General features: G+C 46.2%; 1 long non-coding RNA gene across 2 annotated transcripts in view; it reads left to right on the top strand.

Annotated features, from left to right (window-relative positions):
- Positions 1-14615, top strand: part of LOC118533194 (uncharacterized) — a 39995-nt gene that overhangs the window by 16915 nt on the left and 8465 nt on the right. Inside the window, exons 3-5 of one of the 2 annotated variants that reach the window (XR_013443963.1) lie at positions 10984-11040; positions 11693-11804; positions 13379-14119. This is a non-coding gene — a long non-coding RNA (uncharacterized LOC118533194). Of the gene's footprint in view, positions 1-10983; positions 11041-11692; positions 11805-13378; positions 14120-14615 lie in introns of those variants that run through there. The other variant, XR_004916110.2, reaches the window with a different exon arrangement.

Raw genomic sequence — 14615 nt, 5'->3', positions numbered from 1 at the left:
CAACTTTCAAGTACAAGTGTCCCCCAGTTTTTAAAAGTTCACGGTAAGAAACTTGGCTTTTTTTTTTTTTTTTATGTTATGTTAGTCACCATACAGTACATTATTGGTTTTTGATGTGGTGATCCACGATCCATTGTTTTCGTGTAACACCCAGTGCTCCATGCAGTACATGCCCTCCTTAATACCCATCACTGGGCTAACCAATCCCCCCTCCCCCCTCCCCTCTAAAACCCTGTTTGTTTCTCAGAGTCCATAGTCTCTCATGGTTCATCTCTCCCTCCAATTCCCCCCCCCCCCATTTTTCCCTTCCTTCTCCTAATGTCCTCCATGCTATTCCTTATGTTCCACAAATAAGTGAAACCATATGATAATTGGCTTTCTCTGCTTGACTTATTTCACTTAGCATAATCTCCTCCAGCCCCATCCATGTTGATGTAAAAGTTGGGTATTCATCCTTTCTGATGGCTGAGTAATATTCCATTGTATATATGGACCACATCTTCTTTATCCATTCATCTGTTGAAGGGCATCTCGGCTCTTTCCACAGTTTGGCTATTGCGGACATTGCTGCTATGAACATTGGGGTGCATATGGCCCTTTTCACTACATCTGTGTCTTTGGGGTAAATACCCAGGAGTGCAACTGCTGGGTCATAGGGTAGCTCTATTTTTAAATTTTTGAGGAACCTCCACACTGTTTTCCAAAGTGGCTGTGCCAACTTGCATTCCCACCAACAGTGTGAGAGGGTTCCCCTTTCTCCACAACCTCTCCAACATTTGTTGTTTCTTTCCCTGTCCATTTTTGCCATTCTAACTGGTGTAAGGTGGTATCTCAATGTAGTTTTGATTTGGATTTCCCTGATGGCTAATGATGATGAACATTTTTTCAAGTGTCTGTTAGCCGTTTGTATGTCTTCTTCAGAGAAGTGTCTTTGCATATCTTCTGCCCACTTTTTGACTTGATTATTTGTTTTTTGGGTGTTGAGTTTGAGAAGTTCTTTGTAGATCTTGGATACCAGCCCTTTATCTGTAGTGTCATTTGCAAATATCTTCTCCCATTCTGTGGGTTGCCTCTTTGTTTTGTTGACTGTTTCCTTTGCTGTGCAGAAGCTTTTTATCTTGATGAAGTCCCAAAAGTTCATTTTTGCTTTTGTTTCAGTAGCTTTTGGAGATGTATCTTGCAAGAAGTTGCTGTGGGCAATGTCAAAGAGGTTACTGCCTATGTTCTTCTCTAGGATTTTGATGGATTCCTGTCTCACATTGAGGTCTTTCATCCACTTTGAGTTTATCTTTGTGAATGGTGTTAGAGAACGGTCGAGTTTCATTCTTCTGCATGTGGCTGTCCAGTTTTCCCAGCACCATTTATTGAAGAGACTGTCTTTTTTCCATTGCATGTTTTTTCCTGCTTTGTCAAAGATTATTTGACCATAGAGTTGAGGGTCCATATCTGGGTTCTCTATTCTGTTCCATTGGTCTATATGTCTGTTTTTGTGCCAGTACCATGCTGTCTTGGTGATCACAGCTTTGTAATATAGCTTGAAATCGGGCAACGTGATGCCCCCAGCTTTGTTTTTCTTTTTCAACATTTCCTTGGCGATTTGGGGTCTTTTCTGATTCCATATAAATTTTAGGATTGTTTGTTCCAGCACTTTGAAAAATGTCATTGGAATTTTGATTGGGATGGCACTGAAGGTATAGATTGCTCTGGGTAACATAGACATTTTAACAATGTTTATTCTTCCGATCCATGAGCATGGAATATTTTTCCATCTTTTTGTGTCTTCAATTTCTTTCATGAGTGTTTTGTAGTTCCTAGAGTATAGATCCTTTACCTCTTTGGTTAGGTTTATTCCGAGGTATCTTATGGTTTTTGGTGCTATTGTAAATGGAATCGTTTCTCTAATTTCTCTTTCTACAGTTGTATTGTTAGTGTATAAGAAAGCAACTGATTTCTGTGCATTGATTTTGTATCCTGCCACATTACTGAATTGCTGGATGAGTTCTAGTAATTTGGGGGTGGAGTCTTTTGGGTTTTCCACATAAAGTATCATGTCGTCTGTGAAAAGAGAGAGTTTGACTTCTTCTTTGCCAATTTGAATACCTTTTATTTCTTTTTGTTGTCTGACTGCTGTTGCTAGGACTTCTAGTACTATGTTGAACAGTAGTGGCGAGAGTGGGCATCCTTGACGTGTTCCTGATCTTAAGGGAAAGGCTCTCAGCTTTTCCCATTGAGGATGATATTCACTGTGGGTTTTTCATAGATGGATTTTATGAACTTGAGGAATGTTCCCTCTATCCCTATACTCTGAAGAGTTTTAATCAGGAAAGGATGTTGTATTTTGTCACATGCTTTTTCTGCATCAATTGAGAGGACCATATGGTTCTTCTCCCTCCTCTTATTAATGTGTTCTATCACGTTGATTGATTTGCGAATGTTGAACCACCCTTGCATCCCGGGGATAAATCCCACTTGGTCGTGGTGGATGATCCTTTTAATGTATTGTTGGATCCTTTTAGCTAGGATTTTGTTGAGGATTTTGGAATCCATATTCATCAGGGATATCGGTCTGAAATTCTCCTTTTTGATGGGGTCTTTGCCTGGTTTGGGGATTAAGGTAATGCTGGCCTCATAGAATGAGTTTGGAAGTTTGGAAGCATCCCGAGAATGAGTACACTGCATGCCCATCCAAGTGAACCCCCACTTTCATCGGCACCTTGGCCGTGACCCATGAGCTTGCCACTTACACTCATGAATGCCCTTAAGCCAAACCACCCGAACCTCGCCACAGCGCCAGCAGTACAGGACTTCATGTCCCAGGCTCTGAGCGTCACCCTAGGGAGTCTTCTGAGGGGTCTGTCCCCAGAGCCCTGGCTCCAAACCCCAGGGATTTGGGACACCTGAGCAATACCAGAGGACTCAGCCTGTCGCTCAAAAGCAAAACACGCCATTTGGAACTCTGGTAGGCATTCACACCAGGAGAACTGTGTGTGTCCATCCCGAGGAAGCCCCAAGTTCAATGTACCCTGGCCGCAATCCCTGAGCCTGACACTGCCCCTGACCCACGGCCTCAACCAAGAGCCCGGGAAGCTCATCAGAGCTCCAGGAGGTAAGGCCTGTCATGCCTCTAACCCTAACTCCAAGTTGGCTTCTGAGCGGTCTGTCCCCAGAGCCTGGCTCCATTGCCCCAAGGATTCGGGAGCCCTGAGCAATATCAAGGGACTCAGGCTGCCACCCAAAAGGAAACCCCGCCATTTGGAAGTCCGGAAGGCATTCAGAGCAGGAGAACTGTGAATGCCCATCCCAGTGAACACACACTTTCTGCGCCCTCTGGTGGCAAACCCTGAGCCTGACACTCAAGCTGACCCACCCCCTCAAGACAAACCCCCGGTAAGCTGGCCGCAGTGCCGGCAGATCGGGTCTGCCATGCCCCTAGGCCCTGACCCTAAGCCTCGCTTTGCTTCTGAGGGCTCTTTTCGGAGAGGCCTGGCTCTAAAGCCACAGGGATTGGGGGTCATGAGCTATACCAGAGGATCAGCCTGCCCCCCAAAAGGAAACTGCGCCATTTGGATTTCTGGAAAGCTTTCAGAGTACGAGAGCTCTGCGTGCCCATCCCTGCGAAACCCCACTTTCAATGGACCCTGCCTGCACACCCTGATCCTGACACTCACCCTGACCCACGCCCTCAACTCAGACCCCCCTGAGGCTTGGCACAGCTTGGTAATGTCAGAGCTGAAATGACCCTAGCCTGTAAGCTTATCCCTAGGTTGGCTTCTGAGGTTCTGTCCCCAGAAGCCTGGATGCAAAACTCTGGGGAATTGGTACACCTGTACAAGACCAGAGGACTCAGCCTGCCACTAAAAAGGAAAATGCGCCATTTGGAACTCGGGAAAGCATTCAGAGCAGGAGAAATGTGCACGTCCATCCCAGCGAAACCGCACATTCAGCCGCCCCCTGGTGGTAAACCCTGAGCCTAACAGTCATCCTGACCCACGGCTTCCACTCAGACCTCAGGTAAGCTCACACAGCATGGGCAGATCCGTGCCGAAATGACCCTAGGCCCTCACCCTAACCCTAGGTTGACTTCTGAGGGGTCTGTCCCCAGAAGCCTCGCTCCCAAGCCTCCGTGGTGGGGATAACTGAGCAAGACCAGAAGACTCAGCCTATCACCCAGAAAGAAAACACACCATTTGGAACTCGGGAAAGCATTCAGAGCATGAGTACACTGCATGCCCATCCCAGCGAACCCCCACATTAAACGGCTCCCTGTCTGCATACCCTGAGTCTGACTTGCACCCTGATCCATGTACTCAACTCACACCCCCAGGAAGCTGGCCACAGCACCGGCAGATCTGGCCTGCCCTGCCCCTAGGCCCTAACCCTAACCCTAGGTTGGCTCCTGAGTGGTTTCTTCCCAGAGTGCTTTCTTCCAGAGCGAGTCCCCAGGGATTGGGGACACCTGAGCAATACCAGAGGACTCAGCCTGCCACCCAGAAAGAAACCCTGCCATTTGGAACTCTGGAAAGGATTCAGAGCAGAACTCTGCATGCCCATCCGAGCAAACCCACACTTTCAGTGGTCCCCTGGCTGAAAAGAAGAGGCTGACACTCATGCTGACCCACTCCCTCAACTCACACCCCCGGGAACCTCGACACAGCACTGGCAGATCAGGCCTCCCATGCCCCTATGCCCTAACCCTCACCCTAGGTTGGCTTTTGAGGGCTCTTTCCCCAGAGGCCTGGCTCTAAAGACCCAGGATTCGGGGACACCTGTGCAATACCAGGGGACTCAGCCTGCCACCCAGACAGAAAAGGCACCATTTGGAACTCCGCAAAGCATTCAGAGCAGGAGAAATGTGCATGCCCATCCAAGTGAAACCCCACATTGAGCGGCCCCCTGGTGGCAAACCCTGAGCCTAATACTCATCCCAACTCACGCCCTACACTCAGACCCCAGGGAAGCTCGCACAGCATGGGCAGGTCCGGGTCAAAATGACCCTAGGCCCTCACCCTAACCCTAGGTTGACTTCTGCGGGGTCTGTCCCCAGAAGCCTGGCTCCAAAGCCACTGAGGTGGGGACACCTGAGCAAGATCAGAAGACTCATCCTGTCACCCAGAAGGAAAACACGCCATTTGGAACTCGGGAGAGCATTCAGAGCATGAGTACACTGCATGTCCATCCAAGCAAACCCCCACATTCGTCAGCCCCTTGGCCGCAAATTATGAACTTGCCACTCACCCTGATGAACGCCCTTAAGTCAAACCACCCGTAACTCTGCCACAGCGCAGGCAGTTCGGGCGTGCCATGTCCCCAGGCCCTAACTGTAACCCTTGGGAGGCTTCTGAGGGGTCTGTCTCCAGAGGCCTGGCTCCAAAGCCCCAGGGATTTGGGACACCTGACCAATACCAGAGGACTCAGCCTGCCACTAATTAGGAAAATGCGCCATTTGGAACTACAGAAAGCATTCAGCAGACTCCCCACTGAGTAGGGAGCCCAGGGCAGGTCTCGATCCCAGGACCTCGGGATCATGACCTGAGCCAAAGGCAGACGCTTAACCGACTGAGCCACCCAGGCGCCCCAACTTGTTGCATTTCTGTGTACTGATTACAAACCTTCACAAAGAGAAAATAAGAAAGCAATGCCATTTACAATTGCATCAAGGAAAAAAAATCTAGGAATAAAAGTAACCACGAATGAGAAAGACCTGGTACACTGAACACATGGTGGAAAAGGAAGGAATAACACGTGTATGTTGAGGGGGGATGTATGAGTCAAAGAAACGGAGGATGACACAAATAAATGGAAGCATATGCCATGCTCATTAACCGAAGAGTTAATAATGTTAACATGTCTATTGCAACCAAAGCAATCTACAGATGTGATGAAATCCCTCTCTGAATTCTAATGGCATTATTCAAAGAAATAGAAGTCAGTCCTAAAATTCGTATGGAATCACAAAAGACACCAAATACCCAGAGCAATCGGGAGAAAGAAGAAGAGAGCAGGAGTCACCACACTCCCAGATTTCAAGCTAGATTACAAAGCTGTAGTCATCAAAACAGTATGGTACTGGCCTAGAAACAGACACACAGGTCAATGGAACAGAATAGAAAGCTCAGAAAATGATAATCATAGCACTTTTGGCAAAGTTTATTCATTAGAGTCAGTACATTAAAGGTATATTTAAACTTTGCTCTGATATAATTATTATTAAGTCTGAATGGGAATTAATATTTATGTCCTGTTTCAACAGCTGATTCCAATAAATGCATTTCTTTAAACTTGTTTTATATAAATATATATTATTAAATAAGGATGATTTAGAATCCACATTTTTAAGAAATATTAAAATCACTTTAATAACCCTATCATGGAAAAGGAAATAGAGATACCAATCATCACATCTGATAGGATTACAAAAGACAATCAGACACAATCCCTTATCTGATGGAAGAATACAACATTTATTGAGTAGTTCTGCCCAAATGTTAAACCTGTTGAAAGCTATAGATCCAGCTACTCATTTACAAAAACACAGATGTCAGAGAAATGTCCTAACAAATAGTATGAACATGTAATCAATAAAGTCCACACTGCATATATTCCAAAAGGAAAAATATTTTCCCAAAAAATAAACTGTAACACAAAAAAAAATGGAGGAGGAGGAGGAAGCTGAGAAACTAACCCACACATATATGGTCTTAACTTACGACACAGGAGCAGAATATATACAATGGGAAAAAGACTGTCTCTTCTATGAACAGTACTGGGAAAACTGGACACTAAATGCAGAAGAATGTAACTGGATCACTTTCTTACAGCACACACAAAAATTTTAAATGGATGAATGACATGAATATAAGACCTGAATCCATAAACCACTGAGAAGGAAACACAGGTAGTAAGTTACACAACATGGGTTTGGGGAAAGAGTCTTTTAGATCGGACACCAAAAGCAAAGGCAACAAATGCAAAAATAAACAAGTGGACGACATCAAACTGAAACCTTCTGCATGGCAAAAGAAACCATCAAAACTTAAAAGGCAACCTACCCAATGAGAAAAAAAAATCTGCAAATCATATGTGTAAGAAGAGGCTAATATCCAAAATACACAAAACACTCCTACAAATCAAAACAAACAAAAAAAGCTGTATAAAAGAATGGGGAGAATATATGAATACTTTCCAAAGATGGCACCCAGGTGGCCAACAGACACAGAAAAAGTTGTTCAACGTCACTAATGGTCGTCAGGGAAACCTAAGTCAAACCCGCAATCCGCTATCATCTCACAACTGTAGGGACGGCAATCGTCCCAGAGACAGACACCAGGTATGGTCGAGGGTGTGTAGACAAGGGGACCCTGTGCACTGTTGGTGGGAATGTAAATTCGTGCAGCCACTGTGACAAACAGTATGGAAGTTCCTGGAAAAAATGAATACAACTACCACATGACCCAGGAATTGCTCTAATGAGTGGATTTATTTGGAGAACACAAAAACACTACCTCAAAAAGATAGATGCACTGCCATGTTCACTGCAGCATTATTCACAGTAACCAGACATAGAAACAGAGACCTTGGGGGCTTATGCTAAGTAACTCAGACACAGAAAGACAAATACCAGATGCTCATGGACATTCCACGTGGAAAAAAAAAGTACTGAACGCATAGATACTGAGAACAGATTGGTGGTTGCCAGATTCGGGGATGGAGGGAGACAGGGGAAGGTGGTCAAAGACACAATGTTTGAGTGATAAATGCGTAAGTCACGGAACGTTCTGTGCAGCACGGAGACTAAGCTCACCCTGCAGTATGGGGTACAGGTTCCCCCGCTATTTGAAAGTACAGTGTTCCTAGGAAACCTTTCACAGCAGAAATGGTGTAAACCAAGGGAGGAATTACCATTATTTACACAGAAAAAATAGTGAGCGTGCTCAAACTCCAAAAATGACTTCTCTTTGGCTTTTCCTAGGCCTCAGGACACAACTTCCTAAGGGATGCCCAAAATAAATGGAGATAAAGCACAGCACATGCTCACAGACACAATTCAAAGTGCTGGGGGCTGGACGCAGAGAGCGGTTCCCAGGAAGGAGCTGGTTGGGGCGCAGGCCGCCTCTGCAGTGGGTCCCCGCAACACAGATGCTGAACGCGATGCTCACTTTTCGAATTTTTACATAAGAGGGAAATCCTCTTCAGGTTTCTTCCTGTTACTGAAGCTGGGTAATGACGTAGATCTTTCAAAAAAAAGCCAAGTGTCTTACCTTCAACTTTTAAAAAGTGGGGGATACACGTACTTGAAAGTTGCTGAGAGAGTAGATGTTAAATATTCTCCCGGACACACACATCAGCAGATCCACCGTGAAAGGCACCTTCCTCAGCATGGGGAACACAGACTACCTTTTACCCCCAGAAACCTCCTCCTTCCCCTTCCTCAGGACACCCAAGTAGAGCTGGGAGTTACCCCAATTCCTCCTTTCTCCCATTCCCAATATCTAACCCATTGGCAAATTCTGTGAGCTCCATCTTCAATACATACCCAGAATAGGACTGACCCCTCCTTCCAAGGCCACTTGTCTGGTCCACACCAGAGCCCTTCTCTTGCCTGAGTTCCTGGAAAAGCTTCACCGTGGACCCCCCTTGCCCATCCTCAACCCTCTGTCATCTGTTCTCAACATTGTAGCCAGGATGGCCCAGTGAAACAGGGTCCCATGGGGTCACAGCCCTGCCATGGCTTTCTGTCTCCCTCTGTCACCTCCCTGAGGTCTGTCCTAAGCTGTCTCCTGTGACCACAGGGCCTTCTTGCTGCTCCTGGACATACCTGGTATGCTCCTGCCCCGGGGCCTTTGCACATACTTTCCCTTCCGTTTATAGTGTGCTTGACTTGATATCACTCACCTTCTTTAGATCTTGACTCAAGGATCACCTTCCTAGTGAAGTCCCACCTGGCCCTTATGTGAATAGCAAGCACCACCCCCACCTCACTTTCAGTACCCCAGCCCTGTCTCCTGCTCTGTATTTCCATAGCAGCTATCACAGTCACCAGTCCATCTCGGCGGGCAGAAACAGAGGCCTACACTGATGGTTTCACCACTGACTACCTCCAATTTCCTGGTCCAAAGCCCCAGGGAAAAGGTGCCCCAGGGCTCTTGCACAGCCAGGATACCCAGGACCAGGGGGTCCACCTACTGCACCCTGAACTCCATCAGGAAAATGAGCCACACGAGGAATCCACCTGCACATGAAACCTGAAACCAGACACCCTCCTCAATTACAGGTGAGCACACACACTTCCTCTCCTTGTCTGAGATTTTCATCTGAGAAAGCTGATCAGAGACCCATCCCAGGATCCAAATCTCCCTCTGGCCAAGGTCCTGGGAAACAGACATCTCTCCTCCTTGCACCAACCACCTGTGATTGACGTCCAGAATCCTCCTGTGGTCAAGCAGAGTGCTGCACCTGTCCCTCTTTCCTGTGACGTCATCACAAACCAGGCTTTGCTGCACAGTTTTCAGGAAGGAACCTGCAGCTGGGTCAGCAGGCCATCCAGGTTCGGCCTCAGTCTCACACATCAGGTTCCACTTGGAACTAGACCTTCATAGAGACTGGTGTCTTGTTTGGCCTCGGAACCTAACAGCAGGAGCTGAGATTTCAGTTCCAAATGAAAAGTGACCTCTTGCACACAGCACAGGAATGTGCAGAGAGGGTTTCTCAGGTGTGTGGCTCTGGAAGAAGTGCTTCTGCTGGCTGAACTCACAGACACCAGGCAGAGGACATCTGCTGTGCCTCCTCTGAGGAAGCAGGGGGCACACTGGGCAAGAATCGATAATGCTGCGTGTGGGCTGCTTCCCACCAACCACCCTGCTGAGCCGAGGGCTGGAGAACCAAACAGGAAGCAACTCTCTTATCACATCTGCAGCAGGAGGGCTGGCCAGGGAGGAGAGCCCAGTCCCTGTCCCCGGAGCAAGCTGGCCTGCCCATCATGAGCGACGGTCCACCACCACGGCGTCACAACCCCCCAGCTATCTGATCCGACTACCCTGCCAGGCTCAGACCTGCTCACACAGGGAGTCATAAGACCCAGCGACTTCTTTCCACTCCAGATCAATGCTTCTCACAGAGAAGCAAACTCCAGCCTCACAGATGTGCTCATTGTCAGCTCTGGAATTCCCTGGGGGGTGTCTACACTGGCCGACACAGGTGTCCCATCCAGACCACTCCACAAATGCCCTAGGGTTTCAAGCCACTTCCAAGCTGCCCTTAGAAAGGCAGGAACTGCCCGATTAGACACACCAGCCAAGTGACTCGACGTGCTGGAAACTCGGACAACATCCTCGCTGAACACCAATGCTTCCAAGTCTGAGCTTCAAACCTTCCTCACTGGGCACTGAGCACCGTGTCGGCATCAACACTGCTCTTTCAATTCACTTGTCTCCCATGTCGGACCAGTCACCGCTCCATTTTCCCTTCAGAGAAGTAAGGCAAATGATAGAATAAAACACTACGTGTACACAGCACACTTCCATCAAAATATAATTTCTTGGTCTTTCTCATATGGGCAGCTCTACATTACCATACTAATGAGAGATACCACAAGTTCAATCATTATATATATTATATAAATCATTACATATATATAAATCATATATCATGTATATAAATCATTATATTTTATTATATATAATGTATATGTTGTGTTTTTTGTATTGATATTTCTCTCTCGAAGTCAATGTCTATATTGCTTTCCTAAAATAACAGTAATAAAAATGACATGGTCACATAAGGGTCTGGATCTCCATAGCCAGACAACATGTCTGTGGTCCAGATAAGGATGAATACACAACCTCAGCCCATGAAGCAAAGCCCACATCCTCAGGGATCCCGACACGCCTCATGGGTGATGGGTTCCTTTGCTATATGGAGTTGTCCACGTACAAAGGATACAGGCACCCTCCAGCATTCATTCTGTTTTCTTCTTAAATTCCCCAGTTCAAGCCGCAAGTGACTCACTGGGTCAAGCTTCCAGAGCCCAGGATGGGCCACCAGGTAAGCAGCCCCCTTGGGGAAGGCTAACAGGGGCCTCGATTTCCTTTGGGAACACAATGAGCCACTCCCTGAGCTCCTAAAGAACCTACACTCCATCTCCATGTGTCCCTCTCAAAAGGGCACCGTACCCTGTCACCGCTCTGAGTCTGTGTTTTACTTTAAAACATAATCTCTAGGGGCGCCTGGGTGGCTCAGTCGTTAAGCGTCTGCCTTCGGCTCAGGTCATGATCCCAGCGTCCTGGGATCGAGCCCCACATCGGGCTCTCTGCTCCGCGGGAAGCCTGCTTCTCCCTCTCCCACTCCCCCTGCTTGTGTTCCCTCTCTCGCTGTGTCTCTCTCTGTCAAATAAATAAATTCTAAAAAAAAAAAAAAAAAAACAAAAAAAAAACAAAAAAAAAAACCAAAAAAAAAATAAAACATAATCTCTAATATTGGAATGTGGTTCATGGGAGAGAAAAACATGAACACCCACAAGAATTCTTTTACTATTTCAGAAGATTGTTTTCCCATTGTTTAATTAAAAGAGGAAATAAAAACACACAGATAGCCCCTTCCACTAGCAGGTCCGATTCACTTCACTGATTGAAATAAGAGCAGGGGGGAGGAGCAAGATGGCAGAGGAGTAGGAGACCTGGATTTCTTCTGGTCCCAGGAATATAGCTGGATAGGGATCCAACCATTCTGAACACCTACGAACTCAACAGGAGATCGAAGAAAAGAATAGCAACAACTCTCTGAACAGAAAAGCGACCACTTTCTGGAAGGTAGGACTTGCGGAGAAGTGAATCTGAGGCAATATTGGGGAGGATAGATGGCGGGGGAGGGGGCCTCCATCCGCCGCTTCTGGCAAGTGATAGAGCAGCGGAGCACAAAATCAGAACTTTTAAAAGTCTGCTCTGCTGAGGAACAGCGCTCCAGTGGCTAAGCAGGGGGTGGAACCCTCTCTGGGACAGTGTGGTCTCAGGACCCTTGGGGTCACAGGAAGACCGGGGGTGCCTGAGTGCGGCAGAGCTCCCAGGTATTGGAGCGGGGAAGCCAGCTGCAGAGACAGAGCCGAGGAGTGGGCTCACAGCTCGTGGTTGCCATAAACCGTGATCTGTGGCACAGTTGGGCCACTGCTCTTCCAGCAGGGACCCAACAAGTGGCAGATCCAGGGAGAGTCCCCTTCCTCCCCCGGGAGGAGTGGCGCGGGAATGCGCTGCAGGGATCTGCTAGGTTTGGAGACTCCACACAGGGCCGGGTGCCAGAGATAGAAACGCTCGGTCACAGGCCGGGTGAGCACGGAGTGCGGCCGGAGACCGGGGAGACGGGAGTGACTGACTGCTTTTCTCTGGGGGCTCACTGAGGAGTGGGGTCCTGAGTTCTTGGCTCCTCTGGGGTGGAGATTGGGAGGCCGCCATTTTCACTCTCGGCCTCCAAAGCTGTATGGAAAGCTTGCAGGGAACAAAAGCTCCCGAGAGCAAACCCGAGCAGATTACTTAGCCCAGACCTGGCAAGGGCGGGGCAATTCTGCCTCCGGCAAAGACATTTGGGAACCACGGCAACAGGTCCCTCCCCCAGAAGATCAGCAAGAACAGCCAGCCAAGACCAAGTTTACCGATCAATGATAACGGCAGAACTCCAGCGCTAGGGGAATACTGCACATAGAATTCATGGCTTTTTTACCATGATTCTTTAGTCTTTCAAAGTTAATTTTTTTTAACTGTTTTTTTTTTTTCCCTTTTTCAACCAACATCTTATCAATCCCCCTTTTAAAAAAAAATCTTTTTTTTTTTTTTTGAAATAAGAGCAGGGGGGAGGAGCAAGAGTCAGATTTTTAGAGTCATATTCTATCCCTTTATAGTAGTTACCCTTATTTTTGGTGTATATATATATATATATATATATAAGTTTTCTCTTTAAAATTTTGGGATACAGCTTCTTCTAGCAGATCAAAATATACCCTAAATCTCTAGTGTATGGCTTTGTTCTAGTCTCTTGCCTGAACACATTCTCTCCCCATTTTTTTTTAAATCCTCTTCTTTCTTTTTTCAACCAACTTCTTATCTTATCAATTCCTTTTATAAAATCTTTTATAATTTTCATCTTTACAGTCATATTCCATCCCTTCATCATATTAACCCTTATTTTTGTACATATATAAGTTTTTTTTTCTTTAAAATTTTGGGAGGCACTTTCTTCTAACAGACCAAAATACGCCCAAAATCTAGTGTGTGGCACTGATCTATGCATCAGCCTGATCATATTTGATCATATTCTGTTTTGTTTTGTTTTTGTTTGTTTTAATCTTTTTTTTTTTCTTTTTTCTTTCTTTCCCTTTCTTTTCCCCTGGTTTCAGGTCTTTTCTGATTTGTTTAGTGGATATTTTCTGGGGATGTTGTTACCCTTTTAGTATTTTGTTCTCTCATTCATCTATTCTCCTCTGGACAAAATGACAAGACAGAAAAAAATCACCTCAACAAAAAGAACAAGAGGCAGTACCGACTGCCAGGGACCTAATCCATATGGACATTAGTAAGATGTCAGAACTAGAGTTCAGAATGATGATTTTAAAGATACTAGCTGGGCTTGAAAAAAGCATGGAAGTTATTAGAGAAACCCTTTCTGGAGAAATAAGAGAACTAAAATCTAACCAAGTCGAAATCAAAAAGGCTATTCATGAGGTGCAATAAAAAATGGAGGCTCTGGGCGCCTGGGTGGCTCAGTCGTTAAGCGTCTGCTTTCGGCTCAGGTCATGATCCCAGGGTCCTGGGATCGAGCCCCGTTTCGGGCTCCCTGCTCAGCGGGAAGTCTGCTTCTCCCTCTCCCACTCCCCCTGCTTGTGTTCCCTCTCTCACTGTGTCTCTCTCTGTCAAATAAATAAATAAAATCTTAAAAAAAAAAAAAATGGAGGCTCTAACTGCTAGGATAAATGAGGCGGAAGAGAGAATTAGTGATATAGAAGACCAAATGATGGAAAATAAAGAAGCTGAGAAAAAGAGAGAGAAACAACTACTAGATCACGAGGGCAGAATTCAAGAGGTAAATGATACCATAAGATGAAACAACATTAGAATAATTGGGATCCCAGAAGAAGAAGAAAGAGAGAGGGGGGCAGAAGGTATATTGGAGCAAATTATAGCAGAGAACTTCCCTAATTTGGGGAAGGAAACAGGCATCAAAATCCAGGAGGCACAGAGAACCCCTCTCAAAATCAATAAAAATAGGTCAACACCCCGACATCTAATAGTAAAACTTATGAGTCTCAGAGACCAAGAGAAAATCCTGAAAGCAGCTCAGGAGAAGAGATATGTAACCTACAATGGTAGAAACATTAGATTGGCAACAGACCTATCCACAGAGACCTGGCAGGCCAGAAAGGACTGGCATGATATAGTCAGAGCACAGAAACTTCCAAACTCGTTTTATGAGGCCACCATTACCTTTATCCCCAAACCAGACAAAGACCCCATCAAAAAGGAGAATTACAGACCAATATCCTTGATGAACATGGATGCAAAAATTCTCACCAAAATACTAGCCAATAGGACCCAACAGTACATTAACAGGATTATTCACCACGACCAAGTGGGATT

Source organism: Halichoerus grypus, chromosome 14, assembly GCF_964656455.1.
Source record: "Halichoerus grypus chromosome 14, mHalGry1.hap1.1, whole genome shotgun sequence".
NCBI classification, from domain to species: domain Eukaryota; kingdom Metazoa; phylum Chordata; class Mammalia; order Carnivora; family Phocidae; genus Halichoerus; species Halichoerus grypus.
The sequence above is the reverse complement of the archived record's forward strand: the minus strand, read 5'-3'. Positions and strand labels throughout refer to the sequence as shown.